The sequence below is a fragment of the Passer domesticus genome, chromosome 3 (assembly GCF_036417665.1).
Source record: "Passer domesticus isolate bPasDom1 chromosome 3, bPasDom1.hap1, whole genome shotgun sequence".
NCBI lineage: Eukaryota > Metazoa > Chordata > Aves > Passeriformes > Passeridae > Passer > Passer domesticus.
Genome location: NC_087476.1, coordinates 12,150,872 through 12,174,271, shown reverse-complemented (window position 1 = coordinate 12,174,271; position 23,400 = coordinate 12,150,872). Strand labels below are relative to the sequence as shown.

The 23,400-nt window shown below is 39.1% G+C and overlaps 2 long non-coding RNA genes across 4 annotated transcripts in view; one reads left to right on the top strand and one right to left on the bottom strand.

Annotated features, from left to right (window-relative positions):
* The first annotated feature begins 542 nt into the window (after nucleotides 1–542).
* On the top strand, nucleotides 543–1,852 carry LOC135296004 (uncharacterized). The gene is made up of 2 exons (XR_010358050.1): nucleotides 543–835; nucleotides 972–1,852. It is a non-coding gene; the product is annotated as an uncharacterized LOC135296004 (long non-coding RNA).
* A 312-nt stretch (nucleotides 1,853–2,164) lies between these two features.
* Nucleotides 2,165–23,400, bottom strand: part of LOC135296002 (uncharacterized) — a 30,005-nt gene continuing 8,769 nt past the window's right edge. For all 3 annotated transcript variants that reach the window (XR_010358047.1, XR_010358048.1, XR_010358046.1), the window contains exons 3-4: nucleotides 4,295–4,513; nucleotides 2,165–3,815 (exon numbers count right to left, since the gene is read on the bottom strand). This is a non-coding gene — a long non-coding RNA (uncharacterized LOC135296002). The remainder of the gene's footprint in view (nucleotides 3,816–4,294; nucleotides 4,514–23,400) is intronic.

Genomic DNA, 23,400 nt, shown 5'->3' with positions numbered 1-23,400 from the left:
AAAGACGATGAATTATTCTGAAAATGTGCATATGTGTGGTCTCAACTCAGACCCCTAAACACATGATTTGGGATGTCTCACTCAGCCCAAACACCTGCATGGTGTTGATAATTGCAACACACATCTTGGCACATCACGCACTGTTCTGTAGCAGCAGCTGGAGGCATCTCTAGGCTAACTCAAATGGACAGGAATGCTTATGCTCAGACAGCTGAATCGTCTGTTGTCTCTCTGTTTTGGATAGAGAGCAAATGTTTTGGGCTTGCGTGACAGTGTTCTCATAGCAGAGGGTCCAATAGGGAGGGCTTCTCTGAGAAGATGCCAGAAGCTTCCTCACATCCAACAGAGCCAAGGTCAGCCAGCTCCAAGATGGACCCACTGCTGGCCAAGGCCAGGCCAATCAGCAGTGGTGGTAACAGCTCTGTGATAACATCTTTAAGAAGAGAAAAATAATCTTATTGGGCAGAAGTAATTGTGGACATAGAAGAGTGTTGTATTGTGGTTTTGTATGTTTTAGTTGTAGTAAGTTGTACTTTGGATTGTTCCACTTCCCCCCCTGTTAAAATGGTTCTGCCCCCGTTGCTTTCTCCTCTCTTTTAATGTCAATCTCCCTACCTCCTCCCCCTGTCTCCCTAGAAACTGATGTATCATTCCCTTGATCCCTCCCCAGTGCCGTGTCCGTCACTCAACAACCCATCCCCTTTTTCCAGAGACTTCTACCTTGAGCGTTGAGTGATTGGTTCAGGGGCCAGGGTCGCTCCCCATAGATACTCCCATTGGTACTCTTAGATGTCAATCTTCCCCATTCCCATGCCATCCTGCATCCCATTGGCAGGTGGGCAAACCCCCTCCCCTGTTTCCTCCCTCCTTTATAACCCTTTGCACAGCCCAGGCCTGTGTCTTTAGTTGGTTGGTGTTGCTGGTTTGGGTTTTTCTTTGGGGAGTGAAATAAATTTGGACTTTGTCCCCAGGTGGAGTCCTCTGTATTCTCTCCTACCAGCACTGCAAAGCATCTCGTCCATGGAAGGCGAAAGCCTTAGCCACTTTCCTGGGTTTCTGAGGATCAGGAGGATGGCCCCTGCTGGTAGCTGTGTCAGAAGTAGCTGGGACATTCCGAGTGGACGCTTGGACAGGCACAGCTTCAGAAGAGTAGAGGGGGTGAGAGCAATGAGCTTGAAGATCTCAAGGTTGGTGCAGAAGGATGGGTGCTTCGGGCAGAGATTTTCCTGCAGCCCCTGGTGAGGCAGCTGTGCTTCTGTAGCCCAAGGAGATCCATGGGGGAGCAGAGTTCCACTTGCAGCCCTTGGTGGACACCCACACCAGAGCAGGTGGGTGCCTGAAGGAGGATGTGGCTGTGTGGGAAGCCCACCCTGGAACAGGCTCCTGACACGTGGCCCTGTGGAGAGAGGAGCCCACGTTGGAGGAGGTTTGCTGGCAGCACTTGTGACCCCATGGGAGACCCATGCTGAAACATCCTGTTCCTGAGGGACTGCATGCCTTGGGAGGGATCCACTCTAGGGACCTGCTCACAAGGAGCTGCAGCCTATGGGAAAGCCTCATGTTGCAGAAGTTCTTGGAAGCCTGTCTACTTTGGGAGGGACCCCATGCTGCAGCAGAGGAAGGATTCGTCTCCCTGAGGGGGAAGCAGCAGGAGAAACAATGTGTGATGAACTGACCATAACCCCTTTTCCACACCTCCCTCAGCTGCTTGGAGGGGAGGAATAAAGAACTGTGAATTAAGTTGAGCCAGAGAGGGAGAGAGGGTATGGGAAAGGTGTCTTAAAACTTGTTTTGTTTCTTACTGTTCTGCTGTGCTTTTGATTGTTTAAATAAATGTAAGTAATTAGCCAGACTCAGTCTGTACTGCCCATGACAGTCGCTAGGGAGTGATTTCTCCTTGCTCTTACCTCAGCCATAAGGCTTTTGTCACATTTTCTCTCCCCTGCCCACGTGAGGAGGCCAGAGTTAGAGTGGTTTTGGTAGGTGTCCAAAACAAGACAGCAAGAGATAGAAGTCAGGAAAAATAAATTAAATGCATAGACAATCAAGTGAAGTTGGCGTGATGGACGGCAATGTGGTGTAGATGTGGTAAAAGTTTTGTACTTTAGACAAAACCTCTCCTTCCTACTCCATGTACTTTTCCCAGAATTAATTATCTGATTACTTCAAGATGCTTACTTGTATTTTATTACAAAATAAGTTGTGATAGCACTGGAACCAGTCAATATTGTGAAGAAAAATAATTTCAATTTTGTTTTCTCCAGAAAAATATGTCATTAATATCAGAATTATAGAATGCTTTCACCTGTCTCCTTTTCTGATATTCAGTAATTTTCCCTATTTCACTTTGTTCTCTGTTGATATTATTCCCATTTCAGTATTACTCTCTGTTGATAAATACTACAATAGTAATTCCATCAGTATTAGGCCTTCCATAATGCTAATAGGATGTAACATAGTAGACAGCAAGAAATAGAGGTCAAGATGATGTGGCTGAAGGGTAAAGGAAAGACAGAAATACAAGCAATGCTTACGTGTCACATGCAGTCACCTTTTAAAGGAGAGCTGCTATGCAGATACAGAATACTACACCAAAAAGAAGTCATCTTAGCTGTCTGAACTCTCATAACAATTACAATTTATTTACTCAAGCAAATAAGAAGATCAAGATTTAGTGAGCATTTAGAGAGGCACAAAAATCTAACATCATATTCTTCTGCATGTTAATTATTAAAATATTCTACTGCTCCATGTCAATGCTTCTTGTAATGGAGTCCGATAGTGCTATGCATACTAGAAGTTATGGACCAGATAATGAGACTATAAAGAGAAAAAACCCAACTTTGTTCTAAGAGTACTGAATTTTTATCTGGAGCTGCTAGAGCTCAAAGCTATTTAATGAAAGTATTTTCATTTTATGGATGTAGTGATGAGAAACGCATCCTTGCACAACTCATTGTATGAAAGACATTGCATGTGTTATAATGTATAGACTTGACTGCCACAGATAGAGCTTTTGTTTTCTGGGCAAAGCTAATTCCCATATAATTGTCGTTAGATCAATCATAATATAGTAACAATAATTATATTTTTTTGTTTTAAAAAGGAGTTGTTTTTTTATTCTCAAATAAAAACACCTACCTTTGGTAACTTTATCAGCCTGATAGAATAAAGGAATTAAAGTTATTATAGCAACTACCATAGGTGGTTCTACCTTAATAAAACACTTTGAATGTAGAACCATAAAACTGTAGAATAGATTTGCTTTAAAGGCACAGTGAAGACCATCAAGTTCCATCGCCTGCCGTGGGCAGGGACACCTTCCACTAGGCCAGGTTGTTCAAAGCCCCATCCAACTGGCCTTGAACACTGACAGGAATGGGGAATTCAAAACTTCTCTGGGCAGCCTGTGCCAATGTCTGATCGACCCCATAATTAAGGATTTCTTTCTTGTATCTGATGTAAATCTGGTCTCTGTCAGTTTGAAGCCATTTCCCCTTATCCTAGTGCCACACGTCCTTCTAAAAAGTCTCTCTCCAGCTCATTGGAATCCCCTGTAGGTACTGAAAGGTACCCCATAAAGTCTTCCAGAAGCCTTTTATTCTCCAGTCTGAACAATCCCAATTCTCTCAGCCTGTCTTCGTAGGAGATGTGCTCAAGCCTTCTGAGTATCTTTGTGACCTCATCTGGACTTGCTCCAACAGATCCAGGACCTTGTTATGCTGAGAACTCCAGAGCAGGACATAGCACTCCAGGTGAGGGCTCACGAGAGCCTGGACCGACTGGTCACAGTGCTCATCACAGACTCATCGAGGCTGGAAGAGATATTCAAGATAATGTAGTCCCACTGTCAACGCAGCACCAACAAAATCACCCCTAAAACATATCTGCAAATGTCAGATCCAGACACCTCTTGAACACTTCCAGAGATGGTGACTCCCCTATTTTCCTGGGAAGCTTTTTCCAGTTGACAAGTATTCTGCTTGTGGTTGTGTTTTATTGTCATATTTGCCAAGTTTTGAGTTGTTTGAGTCTACTTTTTCATCAGTATGTCATGTACAGTCATCAGATAATTATGGCTTGGTTGTCTGCATAAAGATATTTGTAATGACACAGAGAAGGGAGATTTAATTAACAGTCCATAAATCATATAATTTTCCCAATGAGATACAGTTACACCAGAAAGCTTTGAACTAATCTTATTTTGCATGCATACCACGTCAAGTATCCTTCTCTTTCCCCAGTCACCAATTGTTTCAGTACTATGACAAAAAATAATAAATTGTGTACTTACAGTAAAAGGCTCTGAACAATTTTGTTGCTGTTTTCACCTTCACAATTTCACACCTTGATTTTCAGCTTAAATTGTTAAGAAATTTCAGAAATTTCACAAGAAGGTTTTCTTGCAAGTTTTTAGTTGGATGAGTCCTGCCTGCAGCAAATCTGTATACATAGCAACATGGGAAACTCTCCTGATTTGTGCGCATTTGTTTATTTGGTACACTTCAAATGGCTGCAGAGAGAGAGAAAGACGAAAATATAACTCAAAGAATAGAAAATTCAGTATTATCTTTAAAAGTCACGCGGGATGTAATTTTTACTTTTGCAGTAGAAGCCAAAGAGTTTGTTTGGCATTAACTGATTATTTCTAATCACCTTTTCTTGTTCAGTGACAAACCATGTTCCTATTTTCTCCAATACTTAGCCTGGCTAGGGTCTAAGTAAGCTTAGGAAATCCTGAACATTGTTTCAAACAGAGCAGAGAATTCTGTAGCCAACGTACAGTATTAACTTTGGTCTCTCTAGTCCTGATTATATGCATTAATCATAACATTATCAGTATTCTTACCGGCACTTTCTCAGGATTAGGTCTGTCTGAAAGGTGTCAAAACTGTTAATTAAAACCAGAGATAATCATAACAATCTGGGATCTTTGATAGAACCGCCACCCCCTCCCAGCACAACCCTTCTCAAAGGGAACTGCTGGGAAATGTACTATAGTTCTGCAAGAAACATTTTATCTACAGAGGAAAGAGAAATCATAAATCTTTCTTCATATTTGTCAAGGAGCATAATTGCTTTTTTCTTTTTATTTCTTCTGCTATGGTCTGTATATCCATGATATCTGACATTGAAGCTATAAGTCATTTATCAAAGACAGAAGGAAATTACAGGAAAGGAAGTAGGACAACATTCTAGCTTTAGAGTGCTAATGGATGGATATTTTCTCCAGTTTGTGTCAAATTTACTGAACAGTAAGGGAAATAATTCATGTTTCCTTGGTTACAAATTTCTCTACTTAAGGCATTAGAATTTGAAGGTCAAGTGCAGACTAAAAGAATACAGGTTAATATATCCAGACTGAATTTCTGGATCTCCTTCCAGAACAGGATAAAAATCTATTTATGTGTTGAATCCCAGTCGGATTCTTCATAAATCAGAGATCTGATATTTGAAAAAGATTGAAAACATGATCATCCCCCTGTCTCAGGCAGCAGGACTGTTTTGCTATAACCAAGAAAGTAGCCAAACTGGCAAAACAACTTGTAAATCTTCAAGAAGTCCCACTCATATTGTCCAGAACAAACATATCATGAGCACCAGCAATAGTGAAGCAAATCAGAAAACAACAACAAATCAAAACTGAAGCCATCTGATCTTCACTGAGGTTTTCTTTAACCAATACTAAAGATAAGGACACTCAAGTGTGATGGGGTATTGGGATAACCAAAAGTGTCTGAAAAACAGCTCTAGGGAGGAAAGTCCCCCAGCCATGCTCGAGGATTGGGGATCATCTCTCCATCTGGGTGGCTCATGGAGCAGGGAAGAGCCCATGAAAGCCTCCCAGCAGGAGTCTGTGCTCACTACCAAGGCTCCTAGCAGGACAAAGAGGTTGTGTACCCGTGTTAGCCCAGCTGGCTTCTCTTCCCCATTGTACCATCTCCACAGCAGCCCAGGGAAGTTATCTCATTAACAAAACTGCAAATATCTGTTATTTAAGTGCTGTAGTATCCAAATATATTTACTGTCCACACAGTTATTTGTGTTCATGTTTGACATATGCAGGGTCTGATGTACTTAGGAAAAGGGGGAGTCAGTGGAAGCAAATCTAATACAACTGCAAGCTCTAGCAGCTTAGAAACAGGAAATGGATGGTTATTCACCACTTTGATTCTTTCTGGATGTGAATACTGTTGAAAAACTCTCAGATGTGAGTGAGAAATCTGCAAGTGAAATGTGCTGACACTGTGACTGCTTGCACTTTGAGAGAAAGAAAAGACAATTTAGAGACATCTTTTCATGTGGCTGCTTGCATTAGCATGATCTGTTCAATACAAACTCAAAATTTTCCACTCTTTTGCATAGAAATGATTTTAATTATTTTTTATTTAAATGCAAAAATCTTAATGAAAAGTTTCTCAGATTCTACTTGACTTAGATAAAGTGTATAATTAAGCAGAGACAAAATGCCAAATGAAATTGAAATTATCAGTGTGATGGAAAGCAATCTGCCTTTTACTTATCTAGTTGACCCTTATGTGTTGGCTGAGCACTATCTCTGAGCCTCCAGTATTTTATTGGCATTTGTAACCTTGCACAGAGATCAGTAATTTGCAGTAAATCTCCTCACACAGGGTTGTATTCAGAGTGAATTCTTATCTGAATGGTGCAGTGAATACTGATGATAAAATACCAAGCTTTCATGCTTGCCAATAAGAAATCAACAATTTCACAACTTTCCTCCAAAACATAAAGGCAAAATCAACAGGTAGGAGGCAAAAAATAAAAGAAGTAGAGCTGAAAGATTAGTATCTAGGAAGAACCAATGAAAACCAACCGAGCAAGCAAAACAAAACACAAGCAATAAATAGATAATTACTTAAAACACAACAATGTTCTTTTGTTCTTGATTCCCTTTTTTTCTTAGTTATTTGATGTGACAAATCAATTGTCTAGCAGTACACATACCCATATTGCCATTCTTTTTTGGCTTCAAGCACAAACAGAAGACCAAGTGTCTTTCTGGTCTCACCAGCAAGTAGCTCAAATATTCGTCATTTCTTTCAGGCTGCAGTGAGGGAATGTGGCATGAAAGCAGAAGCTGATCTAGTGATATTTAGTTTAATCTTGTACAAAACCTGATTGTTGTTAATGAAATATTTGCAAGTCTTCTCACAGAAGTATAATTTTCCCCTAGTGAATGTTATTCTTCTACAAAAACATTTCCAGGAGTAGGTTTTCCCTCTCTTCTCATTTTCAACATCTGTGCGAATGAAATAGAGCAGGCACATTTGTGATCATGATACAGTCTGTGTCCTTACAGCTGATCTTCCTTATTTCCACAAAACAGAGGGTTTAAACCCAGACTTTCTATTGGTCATGGTCTTGGCAGGTGCTGACCTTGCAGCACATCCAGGCACTGTCTGAGGAAGCATTAGTGAGCTGGAACAAGACCTGTGCCATGGATCCTACTGGTTTAAGAGCTGGAATAATCACATGGCAGAATGACAGAGCTCAGGTCTATTCCTGCTCAGCTTACCAGTGCAGAAGCAACAATGCCAACTATGTTTTTTGTCTGGAAAAAACCCTAGAAATACCTGTATTGCGCATTCTCTGTAGAAGAATAGAAATAGAAACATTTATGCAAAACTCCCTGGTTTTCATTAGAAAATTATTTGGTAAGTTTTTATTAACGCTTTTAGGACTCTGTTAAAATGTTTCCTCCATGGTTCCACTATATCTCCTCCAGAGAGAAGGAGGGGTCATCCAGCAAATGGGAGTGGCATTTAAACTGTTGAACACTTCTAACTGAAAGTGCCACTCCTGCTTAATTTCATATTATTTTTGGTTTGGGGAGAAGGAATGACCATTCTAGGATATTATAGAGTACAAATCCTATGTCTGTGTGTGTATGTAAAATATGCATCAAATTTCAAATGTATTCAAAATTGCTGACACCAGCTTGTGTAATATGCTGACATAGTCGTGAAGCCATTTTACAGACCACAAATTCTGGTACTAATGATTCCTTGAATAACACAACTTTACCAGTGCAAGCTGTGACTTCACTTCAAGCTGTGACATGTTTTTAAAGGAAGTCTGGTGTAAGGGAAATCACTTCTTGCAGATGAACATTCCTGATGTCTTTATTCTGCAAACATCTAAAAATGCAGTGTGTAATCTCAGCTTCTCTATAAATAACAAGCATTGTGCCCTTCAGCTTCATACAGCCAAAAATCCACCTGTTACATTGCTAAGTGTTGAAGTGAGCTGCTGCCATGCGATGGACAAGTTTTATAGTAAACAAAATTCTGATTAGTCTTGATATAATTGTAGACAAATTTAATGGGCCTATATTTAGGATTGCAGAGTTTATCTATTCCCCTCCACTCAGGGTATGGCAAAACTCAGCTGATCTGAGTTGCAAATATTTCCTTACTCTCTATTTAAGTTGTAAATAAATTATCAGAAATTTTGAAAGTAGCTCTTTACTAAGAAATACAAGACAAAGACAAGCTATACAAGCAAATGTGCTTAGAATATAGCTTTATATCTGATAGACAGATACTTTGTAGTTATATTAAATAATAAGATAATAATTCTGTAATTTAAATACATTCTTTTCCCCACCTTCTGTAGTGGTTCTACAGTGTTACAGTTCTAAGGTACTATAGATAATTTAAATTTCCACATTTGAAGCACTGAGTAATGTCTGTGGACAGAAAGTGACAAATGAGAGGCAGGTTTGTGTCATAAGTGGATTGCACACTGAAAAGCCCCAGGCAGAAATGTCGTTTGTATTCACTGCTATACTGGGAAAACTATGAAGAAAAATACAACTGGAAACTCCTTCTAAGTCAAGGCAGAAGCTTCTGATGCTATATGCTGTAACAGCAAGGGATTTCCAGAATTATGCACTCTCAACAGGAAAATGATTTATAGTTGTCCATCTTAAAAAAGAATATGCAGTAAAAGCACAGAGTAACAACTGGTGATGATGTATTGCGTTAATATTATATTCAGGAAGGTTTTGCATTGGAGGACATATTAGAAATTCCAGTGGCTCCTGTAAATGGCTGAAATGAATTTATGAAACTCTTCTGTAGAAAAGAACCTAATTGAGTTGGAAATGCTTGGGAATTTAGGTGTTTGAGGGTTTTGGTATTTATAGCTGCTAGTATTCTGAATGATACCATCTCCTCCTCCAGATTATCACACTCATTATAACTGAAGTGCACTTGCAAAACCATTTAGAAATGATACTATAGGAAAATCACTGACTCTTCTAGACAATGTTGCTGACAGTAAGTGGCCTTCCCTATCATCTGTGATTTCTATGAGTATTTTTTAAACATTCATTGTGCTTGAAAAGATCCTTAAGAAATGATATTGGACAATTGTGTAAAATTTTTTAGAGTTCCTAATTAAGGGGTCACACACAGAATCAAACACAAAATCACTAGGTTGGAAGAAACTTTCAAGATCATTAAGTCCAGCCCATGCCCTTACACCTCAATTAAACCATGGCACTAAATGCCACATCCAGTCTTTTTTTAAACACATCCAGGGGTGGTGACTCCACCACCTCCCTGGGCAGACAATTCCAGAACTTTATCAACCTTTCTGTAAAAAACTTTTTCCTAATATCCAATCAAATATTTAACCCTTGGTGCAGATTAAAATTAAGTTCCTCTTGTTCTGTGAATTGCTGCCTGGAGAAAGAGACCGACCCCTACCTGACCCCAACCACCTTTCAGGAAGTTGTAGAGTGTGATACTCTCCTTTTCTCCAGGCTAAACACCCCCCGATCCCTCAGTTGTTCCTTACAGGGTTTGTGTTCCAAGCCCTTCACCAGCCTCGTTGCTTCCTCTGGATGTGCTCAAGCGTCTTGATGTCCTTCCCAAACTGCAGGACGTTATTGTGGCCAAAATGCAGGACTCAGCACTTGGAACATTGTTAAACTTGATCCTATTGGACTCTGTCCATTCATCCAACCATTCCAGGTTTCCTTGCAGAGCCCTCCTACCTTCCAACAGATGGACACGTGATCCTAGCTTAGTGACATGCGCAAATTTACTAATGAAAGACTCAATTCCCTCATCCATGTAATCAGTAAAGATATTAAACAGAACTAGTCACAGCACAGACCCCTGAGGGACACCACTGGTGACTGGCCCCAGCTGGATGCAGCAGTGCTCACCACCACTCTCTGGGCCAGCCATGCAGCCAATTCTGAACCCAGCAAAGAGTGCCCTGTCCAAGCCGTGGGCTGCAGCTTTTCCAGGAGTGTGCTGTGGGAGACAGTGTCAAAGGCCTTGCTGAAGTGCATGTAGACAACATCCACAGCCTTTCCTGCCTCCACCAGGCTGGTCACTTGATCATAAAAGGAGATGAGGTTGGTCAAACACAACCTATCCCTCCATGCTGGCTGGGTCTGATACCCTGGCAGTCCTGTAAGTGCTGCATGATTACACTCAATATAAACTGTTCCATCACCTTACCTGGTACAGAGGTCAGGGAGACTGGTCTACAATTACCAGGATCCTCCTTCCCACCCATTTTATGAATGGCAGTCACATTGGGCAGCTTCCAGTCCTCTGGAACCTCACCAGTGAGCCAGGACTGCTGATAAATGATGGAGAGCGGCTTTGCAAGCTCATCTGCCAGCTCTCTCATCACCTGGGGTGGATCCCATCTGGTCATTCAGGTTTGAAAGACCTTCAGCACCCATTCACCCATTCTGTCTCATCATTTTTTTTCTTTCTCTCCAATCCACATCAAGAATATTCCTGTCACAGATGTTGGAGGATAAATTACAGTTGAAAGATATTTCAGTTATATTTCTTTTTGTGCACATAAGAGGATACTCAAATTAACATCTAGCAGAAAGAGTGACTTGGAAGAATACCATATGCCTTAAACACAGACTGAGAAAGTTGAAGATGGAGAATATTTTGAGGAACTTGAATAAAAGAATGTCCATCTCTCACTGAAGAGATATTTTTCAACAAGAACACCCACTGTAAATCTAGGCAAAGGAGAACAGAAGTGAATTCTCTCACCTTTTACTTGCCAGAAGAGTCTAGATACCTTTCCCCCCACAGATAAAAACTTTCCTGTGTTTAATTTTGTCTGTTCTAAATTTCAACAAGTAAAAATTTTTGCCAAGACAAGCAATGAATGCTGCCATTTCATTTCAGTAAGTTTAGGATTCAGTTACTGTTTTTGAAGTGGAAAACATGGTGAAAGCATGCTGAAAGTCTTATTCTGTGCCCTAAAATAACTGCATCTTCATTTCCAGATGAAGTCCAAACTGCAGACTATGAAAAATGTATTGTAAACCTTACATTATTATTGGGCAGAAATGCTTTGGCTGCTTCTCCCATGCAGAGAAAAACCACCTGTGAGTCAGAAGAAGGGAGTCTCAGCAGAAGCCTCTTATACAGATACAGCTGCACTGTGCATATTATAATTGAGTGGCAACAAACATCTAAACGAGGAGGTTTCATTCCTCATAGGCTCCCAGATGCTCTGCAGGGCTAGACACACCTGCAAATTTAATGTGTTTCTTCTTTTTATAAAAGCATTGTCCTTTATAAATAGAAATAATATGTAGTTAATACATTCCTAATTTCAGGACTAGATTGACTCTTTAATTGATTTCTCCATGTAAAAATCATTTGCTTTTCCATAACAACATGCATCATGTACTTGTAAGGTCTTGTACTTCAGAAAAAAAAAAAAAAAAGAATTTCACAAAGGGTTAGGAACGAAACACCTCCAAGGTAATGTGCTGGGAAATCCCAGAATAGCAAAATATTTAGTTATTGACAGCAATTCTTGTCCTTGAAATGTCAGTGTTTTAGGCTTATTCACTGTAGGAAACAGAAGAAATTGGCAAGTAGTTATTGTTCTTTGTTCCGTTTCCATAGCAGCAACAGTAATAAGTTGGGGTGGTTTTATTAATTTTTTTGTTTCACCTTTACAGAACTCCTTTTTTTCTTTACAATACTGGAAGTTTCTGGAAATTATAACTTATCTGTCCCAAACCATACCGTTGCTCTACTTCTGCCTAGGAGGAGCTGTGTTACAAGAAATACTGTTTTATTTTTTATGGATATAGAGAGTTTGTCTCTGTGTTGTAATCATCTTATGTAGTGATCGTATGGTAAAGTTTGCTGCTTATGAATCTACCACGATGCAAACATGCTCCCAAGTGCTAATTAGTGTTCCAGTTTCCTTTTCCCCCTGTGGCAAGGAAGAAGCATTGTTGTCCCATATTGTATCGCAGGAAGAAATTGAATGAGATTGTGCAGCTTTACAGCCATCTCCAAAATGCCACCTGATGAAAGTCAACATGTGACAGCAGTGCCCTCAGCCTGGCTCCTGCAGGCATGGCCACTGCTGCTCAGCAGTGATCCTGTTCCACATGGAAGTCCAAGGTGAGCCATATCCTATGCCCAGACTTTTATGGGAAATAATTCAGGCCACAATGTCATGTGTGGCAGTCAGATCCATCAGAGGATTAGTATTTGCAACAGCTACTGACATTAAAGATCCACTCAGGGATAACCTGCAAGTTAATGTGTAAATAAATTAATCAAAGCTGAGAAGGGAATAGGATGGGCCTCTGGATATAAATATTGTTTTGTTTCCAAATAAAAGAAGATATTTTGTGCTCCTTTCCAAAACCAGCCAACTTAAATCTATGAATTTATCTTATATGACTAGCATCTAATTATGTTAAAGAAATTAAAAAAAAAACCCCTATGTCTGGACTAAAGACAAGAACATCACTGTGTAGTTGTGGGAGCACAGTCTCTAATTAGAAAAAAAAGCATTTTGTATTTTATCATATGTCTGGTATATATTTCAAAACTTAAACCACATTATTAACTGTAGCATAACTTATTGAACGCCAGCATGTGCTTTCCTCAAAGAGGCCCTGCAGCTTTGAAGTGCTTCAAAACACAAGCTTAATACTGGCAGCTTAGGGAGTGGTATCAGGAGGGCTGTTTCAGTGAAAAACAAGTGGCTCATATCTTCCCTTCCCCTGTGGAATCCAAAACACATCCTGCTTCAGTGAGTAATTTCCCTGAAGCTAATGGCTTTATTGACACATGCAACTCCGTCAATTCTTCTGGTTTATTGAAATGGCTCATATAAGCCAAATGCATTATATACACTTAAATTGAAAATTTCCTAGTTGTATTTGTGTAGTAGCTTATACAGATGGTCACATGCTCAGTAGCCATGGTTTAAAAGGGAATCAGGAGAAGGTATTTGGCATCACTGCCTTCAAAGGATCATGCTCTGAATGAAATCTGGGTAAGAGCTGATTGCTTGCAGAAAGAAGGACAACCAAAGCTCAGGTCAAATCTCAAGTACTGTTATTAAATACTGGTAACTTCAGATGTGTCCTGTTCATTTGCATGGGAACTCTCCTACAAATAAGTCACCACTGTGAATATGAGTTCAACAGACTGAGCTCTAATTTCACATCACTGTTGCAGCTGTGCACTGGGAAAAACAACCAATGCTCCCCCATTCTTTTGAAAGTCAGACCTATGCAACACATTTAACTCAGAGGTCTTCTTGATAATTTTTTTTTTTTCGCTTTTGTTGTGACATCTTTTTTCTATCTGCTATAAGCAACTTTATTATCATGGGTTGCAATGTCAACACTCAAAAAAAAAAACCTACCACAAAAACATTTTCTAACTGACAGAGTTCAGTCCACTTGGAAGTAATTGAATTCAGACAATGACAGGTCAGATTTCCCCAGCTACCTCCTGCCTCATATAATCATCAGTCTAAAGAGAAAATCCTGGTTTAGAACTTCTCACATTCCAGCTCAGGGATGGGAATTGAGAATTCATTTGCAATTCCTGATTGTGAAGCCAGGCTTTTGCAGAGGGCTGAAGATGTGGAGGAAATATGACTGGGTTAAAGACTTTTGTGAATGTCTTGCAGGTAAAAAGGAGAAAAGCCATGTGTAAGCTATTCAATGACGCAAAAGGTGTGTATAATTAAAAAATAAATAGCCAATGCCTAGTTAGCTGTTCTTAGATCAAATTTTAATCTATAAAAAAGGAGAAAAGCACAAGTTGGCACAGAAACCAAACTATTCCAAAATTTCCTGACGAACTGTATTTCCTGATGTCTACAGTTCTGGTTTTGCATCTTTTTTCCTCTTTCATTAGCTTACAGGAGTATTTAATCTATTTATATTTCACAAACACTTAGGAGAAAATTGTGGCGAAATTAAAGTATCTCCATGTATAAACTAATGATAATTTAAAAATTATAACAAATATGCAGCTCCCCAGAATTAAAAATCGCATAATTCTGCAGATATTTTAAAATAAAATTAACAATAAACTCGTCACATGCAGTCAATAGAAAGGTAAGGACGAAGAAAATATGTGCCTGGCAGGTAAGACCAAGTGTATGGGAAGAGAGTTCACCCCTCTGGCAGCTCAAGCCAGTCTCTACTTAAAACCTGCTTCTTGCTTTGTGCTTGTATGCCTGGTTTGGGTTTTGCTGCTGTGCCCACTTTGGCCTGCAGCAAAAGAACAGCCCACATTTTGTCCTCCTGTGCTAAACCAGCCTTCCAAGGCTGTGCCTGAAGCTCTGTGGTCTTGCTGCTCTGCTCCATTGCTTATTTCGTGCTCAGATCTGGACAAAATGACAGAAATGGTCATTTCCTTGTTATAACAGGGCCCTACTCTTGTTCATATTTGCTGGAAATAATTCTCTCTCTGGAGAAGATTAGATTAAATTTTCCCATTTCTTTCAGCCATTTCATCACAAATTAAAACCTTTCTAATGCAGAAAAACAAATAAAACCCAAACTCCTTCACATGACAGGTGCTTTGGAGGTCAGACATCTGGCTGACATATTTCCGTGTCTCATGTAGTCTTCAGCAATGAATTTCACTATCAAGCATTACTAAAATGCTGCCCGTACACAAATCAACAAGAAGCAGGAGGAACATCCAAAAGGCTGAAGAATTCTTCTAGAGAAGGAAGTGCTGGGGTGAGACAGGACTAACAGAAGCTGTGAAACAGAAAATGTAAAAGGAAGAAGGGGGAAAAAACCCAATCCCACCCCATGAAAGAAAACAAAACAAAAGACAATATGTCTCACTATAAATCTGACAGTAGATATACACTCCCTAGGAACCCTTCTGGTAAGACATTTAATAGTATTAATCTCAATATAACAAAACAACTTGTCTAACAGCACTGCCAGTTGCACAAGCTCAGGGACTGTCCATCACAACCTTTCCTGAGCCCTCTGTTGGCATCTTCTGACTTCAGCACAATTTTAACTGTGCATTTGTGCTCCCCAGTCCACAAGCCACCCTGACTTGCACCAGATTTCTGGATTTATTTCACATCCAGTCACCCAAAGTAACCAAGAATGCAAAATTTACAAGCAGCTCTGGTAACTGGAATCCACTTCGGCAATTCTTACACATCCAAACAGACACATTAAAAGCAGCAATTGAGCCACTCACATAAACAAAGATGACACATGATTTCAGGAGATGCAGCCAGAAATCCTGAGAGGCTGCAGGCATGTGACTTTTTCTTTTTAACTTCTTTTCAAATGAAAACACAATGATAAAGGCAAGTGGGAAAATTAAGGCATTAGGAGTGCTGTGAGACAGTGAAAGATAGAAGAATCTTGTCTTACAGAGTAAATATCTCTAAATTAAGTGTTGTTTTCTCTTCTAATTACATCCTAAATTCTCTTTTAATCACATTGGAAATGATCCAGTCCCTTTATTACTTTGGGCAAATCTTCTCATTGCTCTTTCTCTATTTTTTTAGGGGTTTTTTTCCCTAAATACGTAACTGAGATTATTAATGTTTAGATTTTTTTCCCCTCAGGAGTGAAAGATTATATTAGAGAAATGAAACAAATGAAACAAACAAACAAAATCACCAAACCAAGCCAAAACAAAAAGTTCAACTACCACAAAGACATTACTAAGAACAGACTTACATTGTTATCCAGTGTGCAGCTCTTGAGTAAATGTGTGATTTATTTTGAAAAAGTACTTTTTCAAATTTGACATTTCTTTTGAAATTTATTGTTTATATCATCCATTCCAAACCATAGACCAGAAATCTCAAAGCTGTAAGGGTTTATGTAGCTTTGCTGGGGAGACAAATTTGGTAAGTTTATGTAGCTTTGTATTTTTTAAAATATCATTGATATCAAAATATGTGGCAGGTTTTCATCAAAAAACAATAAAAGTCTTTCAAGTTTCTCCAAAATTTGAGAAGGAAAGAGAAAGAATTACTTTGTGACAGGTTAAGCCACATCATAGACTGAGTCAGAGAGAGGATCAGAACTCAGAAATCTTGACTGTATTTCCCCATTTTTTTCCATTGCTCTACCAAATGTTGCCTTCATAACATTTGCAGGTTGTTTTTGGCTAAACACTAAATGAGTTCTTGGTCACCTGTACTCAAGAAGAACCTTTATTTTTAACTAGATCAGAAAGAGGAGGGACTTTTTCCTGCAAACCACGTACGGTTCTGTTGGAATCACTTTTTCCTCAAGCAAAATTCCTTTTTGGTATATTGTATGGGTGAAATGAAATGACAAGCTCATCTAGTCTCCAGTATGTAGCCTCATGCTAGAGCAATGTGAGGCAAAAGCTGAGGGCTTACTGACAGCAGCATAATCTCCCTAATACTGAGATTGATCTAGTCTGCAGAGAAAGAGGTGCCTGTGGTGCATACAAATGAAGAAGCAATGCATTTGGAAAGGTTGCAGTGAGTCTGATCTCTCTGTCAGCAAAGCAGTGAGGCTGTTCACAAAATATCACAGCCTTCAGCTTGAGAAATCATGTATAGGAGGCAGGAAGTAGATAACAGGAGAGATGAGTGAAGAGAAGGAGCAGCTGTGTTCTCTGTGACTGCTGTGATTAAAACACAATAGAGGAAACCATTCAAAGGCCAAAACTGACAGAAACTGGGTGCAAATTAAGCAATATGGACAATCGTGTTTGTGCTCTAGTGTGCCCTTGCTTCATATAGTGTAGCTCTAGACTTGCATTCAACTTACTGCAATACAGTTAAAAATTCACAAAGAGCTGCTTTGCCTGAAGTTCCTCCTGAAACAATATCTTTTCCATCTTTTCCAGAAAGAGAGCTGGAAGAGATGAAGCAACATTTCCAGCTCTGCCAAATTGTCACCATTTTTGGGCTACCACATTTCAAAACATAAAACGTATCTCTTTTTAAAAGACATATCTTGTAGATATTTTTCGAGCAGAGCACTTTCAGCCCCTGTGGGCAGATAGCTTCTTTAGTTTCCCATTTATTTTAAGTGTAAAAGATCACAGGGACCTGATTTTCAGAAATACCTTGTGCAACCATTCCATGTATCAGGAATTCAGCAGGACCAGGGCTGACCAGTGATTGCCAGTACCCCTGTACTTGGCACTGGTGAGGCTGCACCTTGAATCCTGTGCTCAGTTTTGGGCCCCTTATGACAAGAAACATATTGAGGGGATGGAGCATGTCCAGAGAAGGGACAGCTGGGGAAGTGCCTGGAGCACAAGTGTGAAAGAGCAGCTGTGGGAGCTGGGGGTGTTCAGTTGTAGAGAGTGGTGAGGTCTCACCACTCTCTCCAACTCCCTGAAAGGAGCCTGTAGTGAGGTGGGAGTCAGCCTGATGACAGGATGAAAGCAAATGGCCTCCAGTTGTGCCAGCATGAGCTAGACTGGATATTGGGTAAAAAGTCTTCATGGAAAGGGACATCAAGCACTGGAACTGGCTGCCCAAGGAAATGACAGACTCACCATCTCTGGAGGTATTTAACAGGTGTGTAGATGTGGCACTTAGTGACATGGTAGAGTGGAGGACTTGGCACTGCTGGGCTAACCCTTGGACTTGATGACCTTAAAGGTCTTTTCCAACTTAAATTATTTATGATTCTGTGCACTTCAACACAGCTGTACTTTGAAGTACCTAATTTTCCAGACCATGTTCATGGAATCATCAGCCTTTGCTTTACTCTCCATGTGATTAATAGAGCGGAGTAGAATGAAACATCTCCATTCTAAATTTTTTTCTTTATCTGGACCTCACAAATCTGCAAGATCTTACACAAATCTCCAGTGATGAACAACACAATCCTCTATTTTCTAGCCTTCGGCACATAAATGTTTTATTCTCTTTCAGTGAAAGATCACATGGTCTGTCATTTCTAAAAGGAGTTTTTTTTCAAAGAGGAAATGAAACTTGCTTTTACAGTAGTGTGAAGAACAGCTGGAAGCAAATTGAAAGTTTCCCAGCCAGGAAAAGCTGTATCTGAAAAAATGAGCATCACATCACCCCATCACAAAAATGCCTCATTATCTGTATTTCCTAAGTGCAGTCAAAATAATAATAATAAAAGCTCCCTGTTTGACAGACTGGGATGTGCTGCATGACATCTTCTGACATCAGAACTACAGCAATTATTTATTTCAAGTGTAATGTCTGTATTATCCCTTTATAAGTGAGCTGTAGGATCAGTGTAGGATCAATGTATGGTCAGTGGTGAGCTACAAACACTTGTTTCACTGCACTATCAGTAGCCTTTGGAAAACCTCTTTGACTTTTAAAAGACCTTTTTGACTTTTAGCAGATATTGAGAAAATTCTTATGTATGGTGACTATTAATGAAGGTGAACAATAATGTTATAAATACTTGAAATGATATAATTTTTTACACAGTTTAAAGGTTTGTTTTTTAATTTAAACTGCAGAAATCATAAGAACTGATGTTAAGAAAGTGGTAAAATTTTGGTTGTCATAGCAACTGGGCTCAGTGAGTAGAGAAGCCAGAAAAAGCTAATTATCTTTTTTTCACAATGTGCAAAACCTTTAGGGTAATTTTGTTCAGCAGTCAAATAAAAGTGAATCCAAACCAAAAAAAAAAAAAAAGAAGGAAAGTAATATACAACAGGGAAGAAACATATATGCTAATTATTATGTTTCAGACAAAACTCCTTTTAATTTGTGATCTCACTGAATCATGGTTAAGATTTTAAAGATTTTGTTCTGAGAGCCTGTACAAAGTTATTTTGAAACCAAATAACAGAAAAGCCCAATACTGTTGGCCTGTTTCATTAAAGAATCAGGTTACTTTATCCAGACAAAAGGTCTTGAATTTAGTATTGACAGGAATTCTTGTCCTTAAACCAGGTAAATTGTCTCGACTGTACTGTCAGAATTCAAATTTGCCCTCAAAGAAGTTGAGGCAACACCTACACATCTGCTTAATCTTCTACAAAATCTTTGCTCAAAGGAGAATAATAAAACCATTTTAATTTAGCAGGAATCATTGATTTCCTAGGATAAAAAGCTGCAGGTACGCCTACAATTTTTGTATAATTTGTTTCCCTCTGTGCTTCCGTTCCCACTGAAAATTAGTCCAAATTTAGTGACTGGCCTTTGTGCCATCATCTCAGTTACTCATAATCCACATTTAATAATAAACAGAAGAAAAAATGGGCTTGTATTTTTCAGTAGACAAGGTAGTAGTGCATTAAACTGGGTTACAACACGTACAATAAAGTATCCTGCTGCTGTATTTTGTTCACTCACTATTACAAGTGAACATCGCTGCTGCTTGTGGCTGTGCTGTGCTCTGTGTGGAGAGGAGGGGATTTCCAGGGGGCAGCTTTCACTGCTCCAGGCAGCCCACACTTCAGGCTGTGTGACACAGAGCTGCCTACAGTGGTGTTATCCCCAAGGGGGGAGCCTTGAGGCACCCAAATATTGTATGATATGCCAAGGCTGTCAGTCACTCCAGACTCTTCCAAACACTGAGCACACAAGCTGAATTTTTCTTACGTAACCTACTTCTGCTCAGTAAGTCTTTCTGTGCTTGCAGTGCCACCCAACAGTACATTATGACTCAACATGGTACCACACAGATGACTCAACAGATATGCCAAGGCGACTTCCAGTTCATCAAAGTAATGCACATCATCCCTTTCATCATCCCCCTAATAAATATAAATTACTCACTTCCTTATTTTTCCATCGCTGAATCTGTTTCTGTAACTCCCTCACTCACAACAACACAGGATAAAGTAAATATTTTATAATTTTGGATAATTTTTGTTGCCAAATACATACTTGCTACTTCACATCTCAGTATCTCCCTCTGTGTGATCACTCATGCATTCTCTGCCCTCACTTCACACAGGGGAAATAATTTTTTTTAGAAAATAAATGTCAACAATTATCTTTACAGACAACCCCACTCAGGAACAGGCATATTGTATATACCTACAGGAACTGGAGATACATTTGAATGCTCCTCACTAGCTTAACATGAATGAAGAAGGAATAACATGTTCTTTAACGTTCCCTGGGGGAGCATCAAAAAAGTGAAGCAGTCACTTTTGACTAGGACCCAGGAATGAGCATGGATGGTAATTTTTATTTTCAGCTGATGTTGTAGGACAGCAGATACTTTAAGCTTTTATCACCTTCTGGACCACTGTCTGAAGTGGGTGGATTTTCAGACTTCTGAGTTTTATGTCAGAAAAATACATTGACAGAGTAAAATTAAACTTCAAATATAAAATTTAAGGAAAAAAAAAAGGTTAATCTGGTAGCTGCAAAAAATATGCTAGCAGAGGAAAGAAAAAGTAATGATACTTCATTTTCAGCACTTCTAAGAATATCAGTAAATACAGTATTGAATGCTGACCAAGAAATCAAAGCAAACCCCCAGTTATTCTCATTCCTCCCTAAGACATCTGAAGCTTATCTGACAGTTAACATGGAGAAAAAACAGTTTGGAGTGAAGGAGATGTAATTGTCTTACACTGTTTGGTGTGGTGTTGCAAGCCCTGCAACAATGACTGGCTGTCATTGCCAAATTTCCAGCAGGTTATCCATGGCAAAGACCTTCTGTGCAGATCAGCTGGGCTGAGTGCAGCTGCAGAGCAGTGACCCTGAGCAGGAGTTAGCCACAGTGCCCAAGGCACCTTAAACTCTGGAATTATGGTAGTGATGAGGAGCTCAGACTGCACATGAGGCATGGTTCAAAGATCCTGTTTCATCAGTAGAAATGACTCCTGGTGCTGAGGAAATGAAGCAGCCATCTCAAAGTCAGGTATTCAGTTTGTTAGAATCAGAATTCTAAGTCAACACAGGGAGAGAAATTTCTCTTCCCTCCTGTTCTTTGTTAATGCCAATTTCCATACATTGATTAGAGAGAAATAATAAATTACTAAATCAAGTCTTAAATTTGTAGTTGGCTAAATTTCAGTATGGTAACTCCTGATCAAAACTTATGGAAAAAATTGCCCCTTACTCCTTTATTTTTCTGTACTTTGCTGATTGATTTGAATTCTAATTTGTAGTTCACTTGCTGACAGATATTTGATACAAACAAAGTAATTCCTTTTCCTTTAGGGTATGACAGGTTTACCTTTCAGTGAGGACAGGATTTTATGGATATTTTGGACTCACCTTCAGTTAGGAAGTAATACTTTTGAGGTACCAAGGTTGACATGCCTCTTACCTTTTTTTTTTGTCATCTTATCAGTGAATGGCTTCAATCACAGTCACAATTTTCCAGTCACAAAGCATTTAAAGTATTTCCTAAATTAACTTTTGTAGTGTTCCACCTGTTAGTCTGTTCATGTATAATTGAGTATACAAATAGGTGAATTGGTATTATATAGTGACTGCCAATGGCGAATTTAGATGACAGTTAGTTTCTATTTAGTGCTATAAAAAGTTTGGAAACAACTTCCACAAATGCACATTTGCACTAGCAGCTGCTAGTAATATAATGAAGGACTCCATTATTTATTTTTACAATCTACTTAGAGAACAGTAATATTTATTTTATCCGCAAAATTGCAGGATAACTCAAAGCAGCATGAGTAGATTGAAAACAGTGTAGATTAATTACTTTGACTTTAGAAAGGCATTTGGCTCAATGTGCTCTCAGCACACCAACAATCCACTGTGAATCTGATGCTGGTCATTATTGTTGAACTTACTGTATCAACACTTTAGTTCATAGAGAAGAATGCACATAAAATCTAAAGGTTTTTACATAAGAAAACACTGATCTCTGTCAGAGGACTTGCTGTTGGGTCTGAGAGGACAAATGAGAACTGGTTGGTGGTGCAGTCCTGGCTCTGCCACCCACCACTGTCATTACACTATGGAAGGAACAGCTCCATTGCAAACACTCATGTACTCAAGCATTTGCATTAATTAGAATTTATTAACATAAAAATGTGTTGTAGGTCTGGGTTGTGATCTGCCAAATATTTCTTATGAATGACTTGTTAAGAAAGATCATGAACTGTTGGAATTTCACCTATCACTTTTGCAATTTAAAAGCTGAAAGTTCAATTTAGGCTTATCACTGATGCTGTTTTTATGTTCAACAAGGGAGAAGCTCTCTTAGAAGCTGTATATTTGCCACCCTGATCTCTAGATGTCAACAGGACAAATCAATCACTGAAGACATTTGCATTTTATCATTGCCTGCTGAGGATGCATGACTTGCTTGGACTAGACTGTTTGAGAGAGGATGGTGGGTAAGACCAGTCCCTCTGAAAGTGAGCAAACATGGTGGGCTAAAATAACCAGTCTTGTTTCAGTATGAATCAAGACAAATTTCTGTAGATGTTTAATAGGTCAGACTGATTAAGATTTTTCTCTGTAAAAAAGCACTTTCACCTTCTTCTTAGTCCCTCTTAATGATATAAGCTGAAATGTCCCATTAATATTTTTGAACTTTCAACCAAGAAAAAACGGATATGTCTAAAATGAAATTTACAAAATTATATTCCATTTTATATATATATATATAAGTCAGTCAAGGTGTTTTTAATAAATCCCTATTGCCTTCTTCAGGAAAAGCTATATGATATTACACTGTGCTGGTTAGCCTCAGAGATGTCATTGCTGGTACAAAAATATAGCTGAATTTGTCCAATTTATAAATCTTTATGTTGACAAACGGGGTTATGACATTTTGCAACTTTTGCACTCGAACGTGTAACAATGCTACTTCATTAATGGAATCTTTAAATCCTCATCTATCACAATATCAATGACAGTTTTAAGTACTTAAATTGTAAAACACTGTAAGAACCAGTGGTTGCTTCTCAGATTTTTCAAGACAGAAGAACTGATGAATATCTATCTCAGGCACATAATTGCAATATTGTATCTACATAGAAAGCTTTTGAAATATGTTCAGTTTTGATTTAAAACTACAACAATGGTTTAGGGCTAGTTTGTGCAATTAATTGTCTTTGATTAAACTTTTATGTTTCAATATTAATCTGGATCCCTGCAGCTTCATTTTTCAAACATTGGATTCCATTACGGCTTCCTCCACTG